Source organism: Solanum stenotomum, chromosome 11 (assembly GCF_019186545.1).
Source record: "Solanum stenotomum isolate F172 chromosome 11, ASM1918654v1, whole genome shotgun sequence".
Lineage (NCBI taxonomy): Eukaryota > Viridiplantae > Streptophyta > Magnoliopsida > Solanales > Solanaceae > Solanum > Solanum stenotomum.
Genome location: NC_064292.1, coordinates 42479561 through 42496598, shown reverse-complemented (window position 1 = coordinate 42496598; position 17038 = coordinate 42479561).

Below are 17038 nucleotides of genomic sequence, written 5' to 3'. Positions count from 1 at the left end.
CTACAAGTCTTGATCAGTTTCTGGAAAAACAACAGCTGCAGAAAGAACATGATATTAATGATCTACCAAACTGCAAGCAGGTAAAGAGGAAATCGGTCATACCAACTACTAGTCTTGATCAGTTTAATAAAAGACAAGCGTTACACATAGGTGATGAAACAAAAACTGATAACCACACAACAACTGATGATCTTGTGGATAAAGAAGAAATCGGCGGGGATAAGTGTGATATAGACGAGGAAATTGGCATTAATTGTAGTTATAGTTATTATGAGTAGAAATAGTAGATTTAAGTGTCTTACCTGACTGTGCCTTAGGCTGATATTGTTGGTCTTGCCCTGTCTTCTTTTGTGGTGATCTGGTCTCTGTTGTTCTGTCTGAATCTGTATCATCATGATTTGCCACCTTACCCATAATATCAACAAGGTCTTTACAATAAGACTAGACATTATAACATATACATTAGTACTCTATATTCAAAGAATATTATAAGAGAAATTCTACTTGGCTTAGAGTTTTGTCTTGGTCAATATCTGTCTTAGGACTTAGGATAAATTCTATATGGGTGCCTCAACAGTTGCATGTCCTTGAAAGATTGTCCCAGCTGAGAACAAACAATTCAATGAGCCCTTTTTTTGGAACACAAATTGTTTTGTTTCGAATTGATTTGAGCTTTGAAGGTGATCAACTAATTATGCCAAGTTCAGAACACATAGAGCTAGTAAAATGGGAGTGCAAATGTGGAAAAGAACAACAATGATTTATAATGTTGTTTTTCCTCTTGTCTGTTTTGGTAACATGAAGAAAGTTGAGATTTTGGTAGTTGTGGATCAAATTGGTAGACTTAATCCACCAAGGGTTAGCTCAATAGGGACCAATTGAGGGACTTATGTGTTATGTCACAAGTTAGAGCCCTTCCCCAAGCGAACTAAATCCAATATTTAAGTGGAGAAGGGTAGAGGAGCCGGCCTATCATCCCCAAGTTTCAAAGGTTGCAGTTGGCCAAAGGGTTGTTCTAGATGGATTCTCGATCTTAAAAGAGAGATCCGTAGGCTTGAAAAGTAAAAAAGGAAAGGAAGTAAAGGCGTAAAGGCTGAAAGACCAAGAGGACTGGGAGAAACTATGTCTCATTTCTGGCACAAATCAACTACTAGGTGCAGTTTCAGCAGCTTCAATCAGTCTCACGATGAAGAGAAGTCACTTTCAAATAACCACTCTCCATGAAGCATGCAAATTTCTATCTGGGAGAAAATCTCCACAACTTACCATAAAAGCGTTGTAATATAGGTGGATAGTCTCCTAATTCCTTCCCCCTCCATGTGGGAACCATAAACTTCTTCCACTCTACTAGGTGAAGTTCCTATTACACTTCTTACCCTTCCAATAAAAATCCCCCATGATCTTCTCCAAATTGCTGAAACACTTACAAGCATGCACAATATAGACAATAGATATAAAATATTTGTGTATATTAAGGAGAGTCGATATACTTCATCTTCCCTCCCTGAGTAAATAGTCTTTTCGTCCACTCAAATTTTTCTGGGATCTTAACAACCGGCTGCCAAGTATCCAACTTCTAATACTTCAATGTCGGACTATCCAAATTCAAAATCTGATAAGTACGATATTATCTTATCAAACTAACTCTTCAACTCTAAATTAAATATTTTTCCACTATCACTAATAATCATAATTCAATTGTACATGTTAAAATTTGTACCAATCATACACTGTTGTAGCAATGGGATGGAAGGAGTATTATGACAGTTTTAGCAGACCTATTCACCATTGTCTGAATAATCTGGTATCAACAAAAAGATCATAAGACTAGACATTCTAACATATACATCAGTACTCTATATTCAAAGAAAATTATAAGATAAATTAAAGTTTGTGAGTTCTCACAAACTGAATTTCTTAATTGTTCGGCCTGCTATTTACTTAATTACAAGTGTTTGAATCCTCTTACTCACCTGGAAGAAGAAGGGGCTTTGCCTTTTAACAACAGAGACCAGATCATAGGTACTGCACTTCTTGTCTATTGGTTTGTTCCTGCATAATAATATTTGTTTAAGGTTAGTTGTTACTTTAGCTTCAATGTATTCATTTCGAGTAAAAAGAGTTCGATTAAGCTCAAATTTATGAGCTGCTTGAAGTTGTTCATATCTTATGACTTTTAATTCCATATCCGCATAAGTTGTTGTTTGTTATCTTCAAATTTTTTTAGATTCTGTCTTCTCCCTTGGCAATTTTTTTTAGCCAAATCACTTGCATGACATATTAGTTATCTCAAGATGTCTAGTCTGTTGTTTTAGAATTGTGAAGAGCACAATAGTTGAGTTTGTTATTCTACGATTATTGATTATCTTTCAAGAGACTAACTCCTTCCTTTAAATTGAATGCATTTTGGTGCCTAATTAATGTAGTGTAAATGATGTGTGATTATGAATAAGATTTTTCTGATCAATTTTGTTTGCCTGGTTTTTTGCAAATGTCCAATTTTCTTCATGTAAAGAGAATCTCAGTTATGATATTTGTTTGTTTATGAATACATCTTTGTTAAAGTATTGGCCTGAGCTAATTCAATGGCATATGATTATATGCTTTGGTCTCATTTATTGTTATGTATATACAATATGTGAATGAATGTTCAACTTGCATAGAAGTATCTTTCAAGGAACTGCATGCTGCAATCTAGAATCTGTAATTTGCAATCTGGAACTGCATGCTGCAATCTGGAATATGCAATTTGCAATCTGGAACTGTACTTTGCAATCTGGAATTTGCAATTTGCAATCTGGAATTGCATGCTGCAATCTGGAATCTGCAATCTGCAGATTTGTTGTTCTCTATAACTGCTGCAATCTGCAATTTGATATGTTGTTCTATAACTACTGCAATCTGGAACTTCTTGCCTCTTCTATAACTGTTGTAATCAGGAACTTCTTGCCTCTTCTATAACTGCTACAATCTGATTTGTGTAGGGAAATGGAGGTGATCAAATTTGAAGGGTCGCCGCAAGTCAATTTGATCACATTGAAGTGGATGATGAAGAGTTTTTGAACTATTGTAAAAATTTGAATGCATTATATTTGATTTTGTGAAATATATTCATTGCTAGAATATATTGAACTATTGTGAGAGTACTTTTTGAACTATTGTGTACACATATTTAAAATATTGCTTTATAAGTATGTGTATGTACAAAAGACATACTATCTTTTGAAGTTTATGGTGAATATAAATTTGAATTACTTATTAGCTAATTTAATGCTTGAGATTATTTATTGCAAAACAATATTGGTGTTTTTTAATTAGAAATTGTGGCATATAAATTATTTATAGCCAAAATAATATTACCACACTTAAAAGTGTAGCCATAGGACTGTAAATTGTGGTATGCACATGGGAAAGGACTACACTTCAAAGTGTTGTCATACATAAGATAAAAAAGGCAACACTTATTAATCGTGGGCAATATGGATGCAAAGGCCACACTTGAAAGCCTAGATGATAAGGCATCACTTTTAAACGTAGCTGCAAAGTGTGGCCTTTTTGCCTTTTAGGCTACGCTTAAAAGTGTAGCTGATAAGGCAACTTTTTTAAGCGTAGCCGCAAAGCGTGGCCTTTTTGCCTTTTAGGCTACTCTTGAAAGTGTAGCTGATAAGGCAACACTTTTAAGCGTAGCTGCAAAGTGTGGCCTTTTTGCCTTTAGGCTACGCTTTTAAGCGTAGCTGATAAGGAAACACTTGAAAAGTGTCGCCTAAACTCTAAGGTTACGCCTCATTCGGCCACCCCTGGAAAAGCGTGGTTTAAAGTAATAAAGTGTTGCCTTTTATCAAAGGCCACAATTTTTCATAGTTTAGGCTACACTTTTCTAGGGTGGTTGCAGACATAAAATGTTGTAGTGAATCTTTACTACACTTAGAGACTTGAAGACTAGTTGTGTGGGGTGTACAACTACGTTATGGCCATGCTGGCCTAGTTTGTTGGTTTGCTGCTTCTTGTTAATTGTTTGATGTATTATATTGATATACACCTGCTTTCAGTTTCTCTATACAGATCATGGTGGCCTCGACGGCCCAATCAGGACTTCTGTGCTAGTTGGCTATTTCTTTATATGAACTCTTGGGAGTAATTGTTTCCTTTATAGAAATATTGATAGAGGCCTTGCCGACCGAGGGTTTAATTTTAAGCCGAGATGTACTTGTTTGTTTTCTTGATTGCGTGTGGCTTCTATGCGCTAGTAGCAAATGGTTCAGCAGGGTCAGCTTGGGCCTGATCTCTGGCATTAGGAGCCAATTGCACCCCTTGAGTTTGGGGCGTGACAAGAAGTTACCGGAGACAAGCACTATCCTCTTAGGGAGATGAAGAGGAGCCGACATTTTGAAAAGGAGAAGTTGATGTACCAGCGATTGAACCATTAATAAGATTGATAATATAACAATTTAGAGATGTAGTTGATTGATTGAGATTTGAGATCCATAATTAAAGCATCTATTAATAAAAAGTATTTTTTTTTCTTTTTAGGGATTCAAATGATTTTGATTTATACCTAGATTGAATTTTTTTTCAAATCAAATCCAAAGCCCTTTTTGGATTTTAATTTGGATTTTTTCCAAATCAAATTCAACTTCTGTTGATTGATTTATTATCTTAGTGCATTCAATTCCTTTGTTCATTTATGTTGTTTGAGATATTTGGGAATATGGAGGAGAGAGATCTTAATTAACTGTAAATAGGAGAGAGTAAACGAGAGTGAATATTCAACCAAAGTGGTTAACTAAACAAATATGCAACATTTATTAATTATTGGTACACATGTAGCAATACAACAATCAATAATGGTGATTTCGGTGGAGATCGTAGTGGCAACGATGGCTTAAAGATGTTACGTGGTGGAGAGATTTGGTCCATGTTGTTGGAGAAGAAACAAAACAATTTATTTTAAAATAAAAAATAAAAAATCTAAAATTACATATATTTATCAAAAGGGATACTAAAAATAAAATTTTAATATTTACTTTTGGAAATACACTCACTCTGCCAGCTAAGCAGTTACGAAGGTAATAATTTTAATTTTAAATACTATAAGGGGTGATAGAACTCCCGTAAAATATATGTGTGTAGTTGGAAATTGTTCAAATGTTAGTTAGAGTTAGTTAGTTAAATATTGTTCACTAGTCATTTAACACTGTTCAAATGTCCATTAGTTAGTTAATCAATTAGCTGTCAATTAATTGGTTAATCTTTGAGTCTATTGCTCAACTATGAGCTGGCAATGTTAGTTAGTTTGTTATTAATTTCTCACCTATATAAGCACACTTTGTGTGTGTTGAAAAGCAGTTATCATCAATAAGATTCTTCTTCTCTTCCTTCTATTAACGTTTGCTTAGATCATCAATGAACTGATGAGCTCATTAGCTCACAGTTTTCACATGGTATTAGAGCACTGACCAATCGATGTTGGTTGTGTATAAGCAGTGGTTATTAGACGAAAGCAGAGTTTCCTTCTTCAGTAATTTTTTTTTCTCGAGCATTCATCAATGTCGATTCCAAAAATTCATCAAAATGATCCTCTGTACATCAGACCATCAGACGCTTCAAGAGTTGTGTTAATTCCCATAAAATTGACTGTATTTGAGAACTATGGGATCTGGAGCAGGTCGATGAGGATTGCATTATTGGGGAAAAGAAAATTTGGCTTTGTGACTGGAGCATGTACCAGAACAAGGAGGAGCTTCATGAACAATGGGAGACATGTAATGCGATTGTATTGTCATGGCTGATGAACACTGTTAGTGAAGATTTGTTAAGTGGAATCGTGTATGCAACCACTGTTTTTTCAGTCTAGGCAGATTTGAAGGAGAGATTTGACAAAGTGAAAATAATAAGAATCTATCAATTACATAGGGAAATCACCACTCTCACACAAGGTACAAACTATGTATCACATTACTTCACTAAACTGAAAACATTATGGAGTGAATATGATGCTGTGATACTAAGTCCTAGCTGTACATGTCCTCAATCAAAAGATTATGTTGATCAACTGCAACAACAGAGATTAATTCAGTTTCTAAGTGGTTTGAATGACTCATATGATCAAGCTCACAGACAGATCCTATTGAAAGGAGTTACACCTTCCATTAATCAGGCCTATGTTATGGTCATTGAAGATGAGATTCAACACTTATCAGTCGTTGTTAATGCAGTAGACAAGCCAAAATTAATAGCACTGAATGTAAACGAAAATCAAGGAAGAGAATATCATAAAGGGAAGAGGTGTGGATTTTGTCATTACACTGGTCACACTAAGGAAAATTGTTGCAAGCTGATTGGTTATCCAGAAGATTGGAAGCAAAGGAGGAAATCAGGATCAGGCTATGACAATTCCTCAGGATCAGGCTATGGCAACACATGAAATGCATCAAACTCTACCAATGGTGGTGGTTATGGTAGACAGTCCTCTACTAACAATATGAATTTGAGAAATGTAGGAAACTCTGGTGACTATGGTGGACAGCACTCAACAAACAATGCATCTCATAATCACTATGATTACTCTCAAGGGCCTTCCACTAGCCAAGATGAAAGCAGGGCCTTTATGGCAAAAGGTCATGCATTCACAGATCATGAATACAAGCAGATCATGAACATGTTAAACAGAGAAGAACAAGATCCTAAGTAGGTCAACAAGCAGGTATAACTACTTGTTTCATGTCAAATAATTTCACTCAGGATTGGATCATAGACTCTGGTGCAACTCATCATATTATAGCAGACAATCACTCACTAACAAAGAGTCAGGTGTTAGTTAAATCACACAAGAACCATGTACACTTACCTACAGGGGACAAGGTAGATATTAGTCACATTGGTGAGGCATATGTATTTGATAACAGGACTGTGAAAAATGTCTTACATGTGCCAGACTTCAAATTCAGCCTATTGTCAGTCTCGAAAATCACAAGGGAATTATCTTGCTTTGTAGCATTCTATCCTGACTTCTGTGTCTTTCAGGACCTCTTCAGTGGCAAGGTGAAGGGGATTGGTAAAGAACATTGAGGTTTATACATGTTTAGGGGTAAAGTTCCAGCACAATACAAGCAAGAAGCTTCTTGTCAAGGAAAAGTGATCACTGCAGGAGCAATCTTAGAGGATGTTGACCTGTGGCATAAAAGGCTTGGACATCCTTCTACTCAAGTCCTGAAGGTTCTAAAACTGGTTCACAATAATAAAGATAGTGAAGTACTTTCTAGATGTTCAATTTGTCCATTAGCCAAGCAAACTAGACTTGTTTTTTCTATTAGTAGCTCTTGATCATTTACAAGTTTTGTTGTTGTTCACATGGATGTTTGGGGTCCCTATAAGGTCCCTACTATGGATAAGAAACATTATTTTCTAACAATTGTAGATGACTACAGTAGGTTTGTATGGACTTACCTGTTGCAATTAAAATCTGAAACTGTTGTTGCCATCAAAAGTTTCCTGTTAATGGTCAAGACTCAATTTGATTCTCATGTCAAGGTTGTGAGATCTGATAATGGTACTGAGTTTTTTAACTCTCAGCGCACAAAGTTGTTTCAAGAACTAGGTATTTTGCATCAAAGTAGTTTCCCTCATACACCTCAACAGAATGGTGTGGTAGAGAGGAAACACAGACACATTCTGAACATGGCTAGAGCTATTAGATTTCAATCACAATTGCCCATCAGCTTTTGGGGATACTGTATTAAGGCTGCTGTCTACTTGATGAATAGGCTCCCTTCATCTGTCATTAAGAACAAATGTCCTTATGAAATGCTTCATGCTAGACAACTTTCTCTCTCACATTTAAAGACATTGGGATGCCTTTGTTATGCTTTGGTGTTACCAAAAGGAGACAAGATTGCAGAGAGATCTTTTCCTGCCATTTTCATAGGATATTCAGAACTTCAAAAGGGTTATATTTTGTTGGATATTAAGCACAACAAGATCTCTGTACACAAGGATGTAATTTTTTAAGAGAATGTTTTTCCATTTGCAAAAATGATGCCTCAGTCACAACCTCCAGTCACTGTTTTTTACTCCCCTTTAGAGTTGGATGTTTGTTGTGATTCAGATGATGAGATTATTCATACTGCTCCTACTGAAGATTCTCATATTGCAGACATTGTTGGTCCAAATAATGGGAGTACTCAAACTAATAATCCTTCTTTACAAACTGCATCTGATGAGACTACACAGCCTCATATTCCCATTGCGACCTCTGCAGATCCTCCCACTAGAAGAACCACAAGAAGCACTAGAGAACTTACTTGGATGAAAGATTACACTACTGATAGTAAGAAGAAAAGTAGCACTAGACATCCTTTGATTAATTATCTATGTTATGACAATTTAACACCAGCTTATAAAGGTTATGTGAGCAAGGTATCTGATCATGTGGAGCCCAAACATTTCAGACAAGCAGTAAAGGATGATAGGTGGATACATGTTATGACACAAGAGATACAGGCTCTTGAAGATAACAAAACTTGGATGGTAGTTGATTTACCACCAGGGATGCATACAGTGGGATCAAAATGGGTATACAAGGTTAAATATAAAGCAAATGGTGAAGTGGAAAGGTTCAAGGCTAGGCTGGTAGCTAAAGGTTATAGTCAGCAAGAGGGACTAGATTTTCATGACACATTTTCACCAGTTGCCAAAATGGTAACCGTCGGATGTGTGATTGCTTTAGTTGTGTCAAAAGGCTGGAACCTGTATTAGATGGATGTATATAATGCATTCCTTCAAGGTGATTTAGATAAAGAAGTTTATATGGAGATGCCTGAGGGTTTCAGAAAACCAGGAGAGACAAAAGTATGCAAGTTACTTAAGTCCTTATATGGGTTTAAACAAGCATCTAGACAATGGAACTTGAAGCTTACAAATGCATTGTTGTCTACTGGTTTCACTCAGAGTGCACATGATTATTCTCTTTTTACTCTAAGGAAAGGTGGGACTGGTCATCATTCTAGTCTATGTTGATGATCTATTAATCACAGGCAACAATGCACAGCTAATCACAGAGGCCAAAGAGAATTTACACCAGCAGTTTAAGTTAAAAGATTTAGGTGAACTCAGGTACTTCTTGGGAATTGAAGTATTAAGGTCCTCCAAATGGGTTATTTTGAATCAAAGGAAGTATATTTAGAACTCATTGCAGATGCAGGGTTCACTGGTGCTAAACCTGCTCCCACTCCTCTTGAATCAAATTTAAGACTCACTTTAGTAGAATATGATTTAGTGAATGGGGTTATGGGGGATGACGTCCTTCATGACATTACATCTTATCAGAGATTAGTTGGAAAGCTTTTGTATGCCAACATCACAAGACCTGACATCAGCTATGCAGTACAAACTCTTATCCAGTTTATGCAGTCCCCTAAAAGGTCACATTGGGAGGCAGCTACAAGGGTGGTTAGATACTTGAAAGGCACAGTAGGACAAGGTGTTTGGCTGCAAGCTAAACCTGCCACTATGTTAACTTCTTGGTATGATTCTGACTGGGCTAGTTGTCCAAATACTAGAAGGTCTATCACATGTTATGTGGTAAAGTTTGGTGACTCCTTGGTGTCTTGGAAATCTAAGAAACAACACACTATCTCCAGGAGCTCATCTGAAGCTGAATAAAGAAGCATGGCTTCAGCTGTGTCTGAAATCACCTGGTTATTGGGATTATTTACTGAGTTAGGAGTGCCTATTCAGATGCTTGCAACTCTTCTTAGTGACAGTAAATCAACAATTCAGTTGGCAGCTAATCCAGTCTTCCATTAGAGGACCAAACATATCGAAATTGACTGTCACTTCATCAGAGACACGATCAAAGAAGGAGTGGTTGAAACTGTGCATGTTCCTACTCAGCATCAACTTGCAGACCTGTTGACAAAAGGCTTGACTCAAGCACAACATTTGTATCTTCTCAACAAGCTTGGTGTGCTTAATGTCATTCACCCTTCAGCTTGAGGAGGTGTGTTTAAATGTTAGTTAGAGTTAGTTAGTTAAATATTGTTCACTGGTCATTTAACACTGTTCAAATGTCCATTAGTTAGTTAATCAATTAGCTGTCAATTAGTTGGTTAATCTTTGAGTCTGTTGCTCAACTATGAGCTGGCAATGTTAGTTAGTTTGTTGTTAATTTCTCAGCTATATAAGCACACTTTGTATGTGTTGAAAAACAGTTATCATTAATAAGATTCTTTTTCTCTTCCTTCTATACGTTTGTTAGATCATTAATGAACTGATGAGCTCATTAGCTCACAGTTTTCACAGAAATCCGGTAATAAATTGAGGGCTTATTTGGTCATTTTCTCCAATTATATATCCAAGATGAGAATAAACACTGCAAATTCCTGAAAGAACAATACAAGAGATAACAAAATTTGGAAACCAAACAAAAAATGAACTTTAGAATCTCACAAGTGAAAAAAATGGTAAGATAATACTGAGTCATGTTCTGTTATTTCAGAGTCATGCACGCCATTTATGAAGTAGGCGAAAATCCCTATAAGCAAGTAAGCAACAATTTAGAAATAAATATAGAGGAAACACTAAAATTCTTGCTAATTGTCAATGTCAATTCCACACCACACTAAAAAAAAAAATATGTAAAAACTTTATGTCCAGAGAGACGAGAGTTGCTTTACACATTTTTTTTTCAAGAGAGGGAAATATAATGAACATGAAGCTAACTTGGGAGGAAATTACTTTCAATTTATTGCAAATAGATTTAATGTATCAATAAATGTCACAACGTGGATTGAGGGTGTACTTGAGATTTATTGCAAAAATGTACAGTACAACCTCAATAAATTATTGTACATTGCGATCATGAAATATTATTATTTTATAGAGATATTATTTATCGATAATTTAATATTTATTAATTTAAAGAGTGTTTTGAGATTCAATGAAGGTTAATTTTGTTTACATCAAAATCATTATATCTTACTAATTTATTTATCATATTTATCGAATTCACATAAAAATGAATTGATCTTACTAAATTATGTATCATATTTATTTAATTTATATAAAAAATAATTTCATAAAGTACAATGTATATGTATGATTCATTGTGATAATTTTTTTTTTGTTAAATGATTTATTATAAAATAAATTCAAGAATTCAATGATTCATTGTAAAAGTAAATCCATTATTCATAATGTCCATTGTTTCTTAATAATCAAATATTATTCATTGTATCTTTACTAGAAACATTCAATGTATGACAATGAGAGAATAAACTATACAAGCAACATAGATTTTTTTTTAAACCATATCCATAAATGACTTCTCATTTAAAAGGTGTCACAAAATCAACAATGATATATCAAATACGTAAAGAATTATGTGAATATAAAAGAGATCAATGCTCATGCACTCAATAATATTTGTAGTCATGGTAACACCGAAACTTTTGGATGCAATAAAAAAATTAGAGATGAACTTAAACTAGATGATTTTATAACACGTTATCAGCACGAGACTCTAGCCAATTGGGATTGAGTATTAGTTTTTCTTTAGCTTATGCTCTGGTTGATCTGGTTATGAGAATCAAGAAGGAAAAATTATAACTACTGGAATCAAGGTATTATATGCATAAAATCAGGAACCAAAAACATATACTACTACTGGTTGAAAATGACATGCTCTACAAAATTCCTTAAATGGAAGACGGTTTAAAATTCTAGTAGCACGAATTTAAATATTATTTTGATTATTTTGAAAGACTCAAAGGGTGAGTCATGTTGTACTTTAGTCTATTATACCGTGGGTTAAGGGTAAGACGGTGGATTCAAGTCTCATCGCACCAAAAGAGTAAGACATCAGGTTAAAGTCCGGATGCACCATAATGAAAAATGTTTGAGGGTAAGACGGTAGATTCATGTTCTATCGCATAAAAAAGGTAAGACATCAATTTAAGTTTTGATGCACCATGATGATAAGAATTGGATTCAAGTCTCATAGAATTATGACCTAACACACTTATATGGATAAGACATTGAGTTTGAGTCAATGCACCACATTGATGATATAATGATGACTAAGGCTTTGATGAAAAGCCATGAAATTCATCCCATTGTATTTGCTTCATTCCCTGAAGCGAATGTGGTAGCAGTACATGATAAGTTTAAAATCCGTCCAATTGCTCTATTCTATCATATGAATGTGATAGCAGTGAATAATAAGTCTGAAAGAAGACAAGTAGTTAAATGTATGAATAAGGGCTTTGAGAAACATAATTAAAATAATCATTGTGGTAATTATGATAGGAAGAACACTATAGGTTTTTCAAATGGTCCTTTAAAATGTGAAGGTAATTTTTATCATCATAATGGTATGAAAGGTCATTGGACCCGTGGTCGTTGTGCTACCTAATAATTTGATAAATTTATAAAAATCCTCCATCAAAAGAAATAAAGATAAAGTGGTGGTACACTTGACCTTTCAAAGTGATGTTGAGGTGGATCATGCATATGCATGAAAATGTGCTTATAATGCAAATTTATGAAGCACATATAAATGATTAGTTCATTCCTTGAAGAGAATGTGACTTGTGATAAGCATTGTGAATGTTCGATCATTCTGAAAGAGAATGGATCAAGATGTGATAAAATCATTATATGTATATGTCACAACTCACCTCTATGGGAGGTTTGAGAATAATGATATATGTCACAACCCACCTCTAGGAGAGGTTTGAGAAAAATAAAGATCAGTTGGCATGACCGGTTGGCCATTCCGGTTAAAATGGATGCAAAAGTAACTGAGAATTCATGTGGATTTATGATGAAGAAATAAAAGATTCTTCAAGAATTCTCTTCTGTTGCTTGTTCTCGTGATAAAATGATCATTGTATCATTATACGAGTTAAGATTAGGATTGTATTCCCTTAGGTTTTTGGAACATATAAAAAGGTGAATATGGTCCTGTTCACCTGCCATGTGGACCGTTTGCAACTATATGATAGATGCATCTATGAGATGGTCACATGTGTTTTGTTATAAACTTACACATTGGTGTTTGTAAGGTTGTTTGCTCGAATTGTTAAATTAAGAGTACAGTTTCAAACTATGAAATTATATTTGATAATGTTGGTTGATTTAGCAGAAATTGTATGCCTCCAATTATAGCTTAATCATGGGTATGAGAACAAAACTCCAAAATGAGATTTGGTATGAGATGAGTTTATTTAACATATAGCAACACGTGTATGCATCAAGACAACAAGGTTTTTCTATCAGAATTGGTTCAGGATCATGAATAAAATAATTTCCATCTAAAGTTTTAACGTGCGATATCTTATTTAATAATTCCATCACGCACAAAGATGGATCCCCAAGTGAGGTTGAGGTGAATGTTAGATTTTCTAACATTAGGGGGGAAGATGATTGACCGCTAAAAATTATGAGATTAATTATCTAGATCCTCGTAAAAAAATGAACTTGAAGTTCAAGAGATAATTCATTTGCATAATGTTGTAAATTAATTGCTAGATGAATTTGTTGACCCTATGTTATACTTCAGTTGCAAATGCTCCAATGAGAAGTTCTTCAAGGACAAAGTCTATGGTACGCCTAAAGCGTGATAGACCAAACGATTCCAAATAAAAAACTTCTTAAGGAAGGAGAGGAGCAAATTATCAAAATGGTCATGATAATAAGGCAAATGCTTTAAAAGGAGCACGAAGACATAACACTTCATAAAACCTTGGCAAAGATTCAGGTACCTAAAATGATGAAATATGAAAAGATTTCGATAAGTTATGTCGTATCGAAATCGAGTCAAAAGATCGTCGACGGTATCGCTGATATGAAGTAGCGCTTAATAATACAGATGATGACGAGGATATTGAATTCAAATCTGTCATATAATGTGGACAGATAAATCAGTTGCCAAAAGAGATGCACAATTCAAGTATATTATGTTTCACTTTGAAAAGTGATGTTTTGGACTTATAGTCCATGGATCAAGATATAATCTCAGTGGGATACAAATAATTTATTGTGCGAAAGTATAACCGCAAGATATAAAATACGATTTGTGCCTTGGGCCATCAAGGATTTTCGCAAAAATCCTGACATTATTGAATGGAGATATATTCTCCTGTGGTGGATGCAATGATGCTTGTTTCAGTCTGACAATAGATGAAATAATTGAATATGTGTAATGAATGATTGTCATGTCTAGCTAGACGATGAATGTTATATGTTGAAGGATTTAAAAGGTCTTAAAGTAATTCTATTGAGTACCCCAATGGTTGTGAGATTGCTTAACATAAAGAAAGATCAATATTGATCTCATGAAAATGATTGGAAAATATCATGTATTAGTGCAATTGGTGCACATGTAAATTATTGATTATACAGATGCGGGGAAATATGTTATTCTTCTTTGAAAAAGAGTATTCTAGCCACCATATATGAATATAATGTTGCATGTATATCTCGATTGAAGGGATGATACATCAAAGGAGACTTGACAAAGTACATTTCACCAAAGTTCTTCTTCACACATGATCTTCTACAAAATGGTGAGATGGAAGTTCAACAAATATGTTCAAGTGATGATCTTGTAGACTTATTTATTAAGGTGTTGCCAATATCAACATGTGAGAAGTTGAGATATAAGATTGGAATGCGTCATCTCTAAGATATCAAGTAAGACTTTCATTAGGGGGAGTGAAATACGCGTTGTACTCTTTTTCTTAACCATGGTTTTGTCCCAATTGGATTTTCCTGGTAAGATTTTTAATGAGGTAGCACTCAAGGCGTATTATGAATGTGTGTACTTTTTTTCCTTTACCAGCCTTTTTCCCACTGAGTTTTTCCTAATAAGGTTTTAACGAGACACATTATCTATGGACATCCAAGGAGGAGTGTTATAAATTCATTGAACTAAGTGGATTGTTCATTGAGTTTATCCATAAACTTACACTTATCATCTATGTGCATTCCCTAGGTTCCATGAATCTTTTTGGATAAGAATGTATCTATTTATTATGATACTTAATATGATGACTTTTGGAATTATTTCTCAACCTATAAATGGGGTAGTTCATTCACCATTGTAAGACACACAAACATGAGAAATGAAGACACTTGAATAAGAAAAGTTCTCTCTTCCATCTATACTTTTTGTCTTCTTCTTCTTATTATATTATATTATTCTGAGATTTTTTTTATAATACTATATTCTTTTTCTTATTTGTATGTTTCACGGTGATTAATAAGAGTGTGGGAGGGGGGGGGGGGGGGGGGCACATCTTTTTCCTTTCGAGTTTTGTTTTTAGATATCAATAGTTTCTTAATGTTTCATTATAATTATTATTATTATTATTATTGTTGTTGTTGTTGTTGTTGTATTACATTTATTTTGATATTTGTTGTTTTTTATAGATATAATTTAACTAGTAGCTATATATTTTTTTATTAACTTTTCTATGTCAATAGTAATTTATATGATAGATTGTTTTTTATAATTATAAATGCTAATATGATTTAATTACTCCGGAACTAGTTTCTTCTACTTTCATTAGAAAAGTAATTTTTCTCATTTTTAAGGAGCTTGCTTTCCTAGAAAAAATATTTTTTAAATTATATTGATCAACAAACATGAAAATAGAAAAATATGTTTCTCCATAGCAAACACATCCTAGATTTTTAATTATTTGTCTTTTTACTTTTTATTGCTTGATTTTTATTGAAAAGAATTGTGAGTTGGAAAATTATGCACCCATCTTTAGCCAAATGTGTGTACCCACCCATGAGTAGAGAAAAATTAATTTGAGCATTTACTCCTTTAAAGTTTGAACATTCTTCCTAAAATTCTTAGCTCCACCACTAATTTAGTGCATTATGATTTTTAGATAGCTGAAATCTAAAATGCTTAAATTGCCTTTAAATTTGATTTGTTCAACTTTTTACTGTGTTGAAATAAATTGATCTCGTAATGTAGGAAGTTTATTATTTTCATTGGTGTATAAAGATTGAAAACCAGAAGTTATTGAAGTTGATTTTTGAAAATTTAAGTGAGTATACCTTATTTGGTAATGAATCTTCTCCACTTATTCACATAATTCCACTTAATCTAGCTTTGTAAATTTATGTTATAGTATGTTTTAAAGTCGCTTAAGAACTCCTTCTTACTACAAATCTCAAAATCAAAAATAGAGAAGAAATATATATCTATATATATAAGGCGGAATGACCTAAAAGACCCTTGTACTTGGGTCCGTTTGTTAGTTGCACTCTCATACTCAACATTTTGCCAACTAGACCCTTAAACCATCAGAATACAACATTTTAAGCCCCTTTCTCCTCCGGTCAATGTGCGTGTAATGGACGTGATTACACGTGGAATTCCACATCATTTTTTAGTGCCACATGCAAAATTAAGTGCTAAAAAAAAAAAAAACAAATAGATCAATTTTTTAATTTCTTAAACTTTTCAAATAGTCATCTTCTTCATATTTGGTCACAAATTGAGCACTAGATTCATACCCATTAGATCAAATTCTTCTTGATTTAACTTGTAAATTCAACTACAAGTTCACCAACACAAACTCAATGAACCCCAATCAAAATTTTTAATTAATTTTACAAATTCACAAGACCCATTTATTATTTTTTAAGCTTTTTCAAGCTTATCAATGGAGTTTTAAAATTTTCAATAGTCACAATCATCCTTCACATTATCCGCATCTCCTCGTTGAAACCATCTAATAAAATAATGATACTAATATTTTTCAATCCTAAAAAAAGAAAATTTTAGAAGAAGTTGAGGCTACTAATTTGTATATAAAAAAAAAGAGGCGGAGAAGAGTGAATGTGGGGCTGGAGAAAGAAGAATGGGCTGGGCTGGAGAAAGAAGAAAGTTGAGGGTTGTGGTGAGGGGTAGAGGAGAGAGGGTTGGTGGAGAAGAAGAAAGGGTGGGTGTGGGTAAAGGAGGGTTGAAGAAGATGAATCTTATTTTTTAATTTTGTTAAATTGATTATTTTAAAAGTAA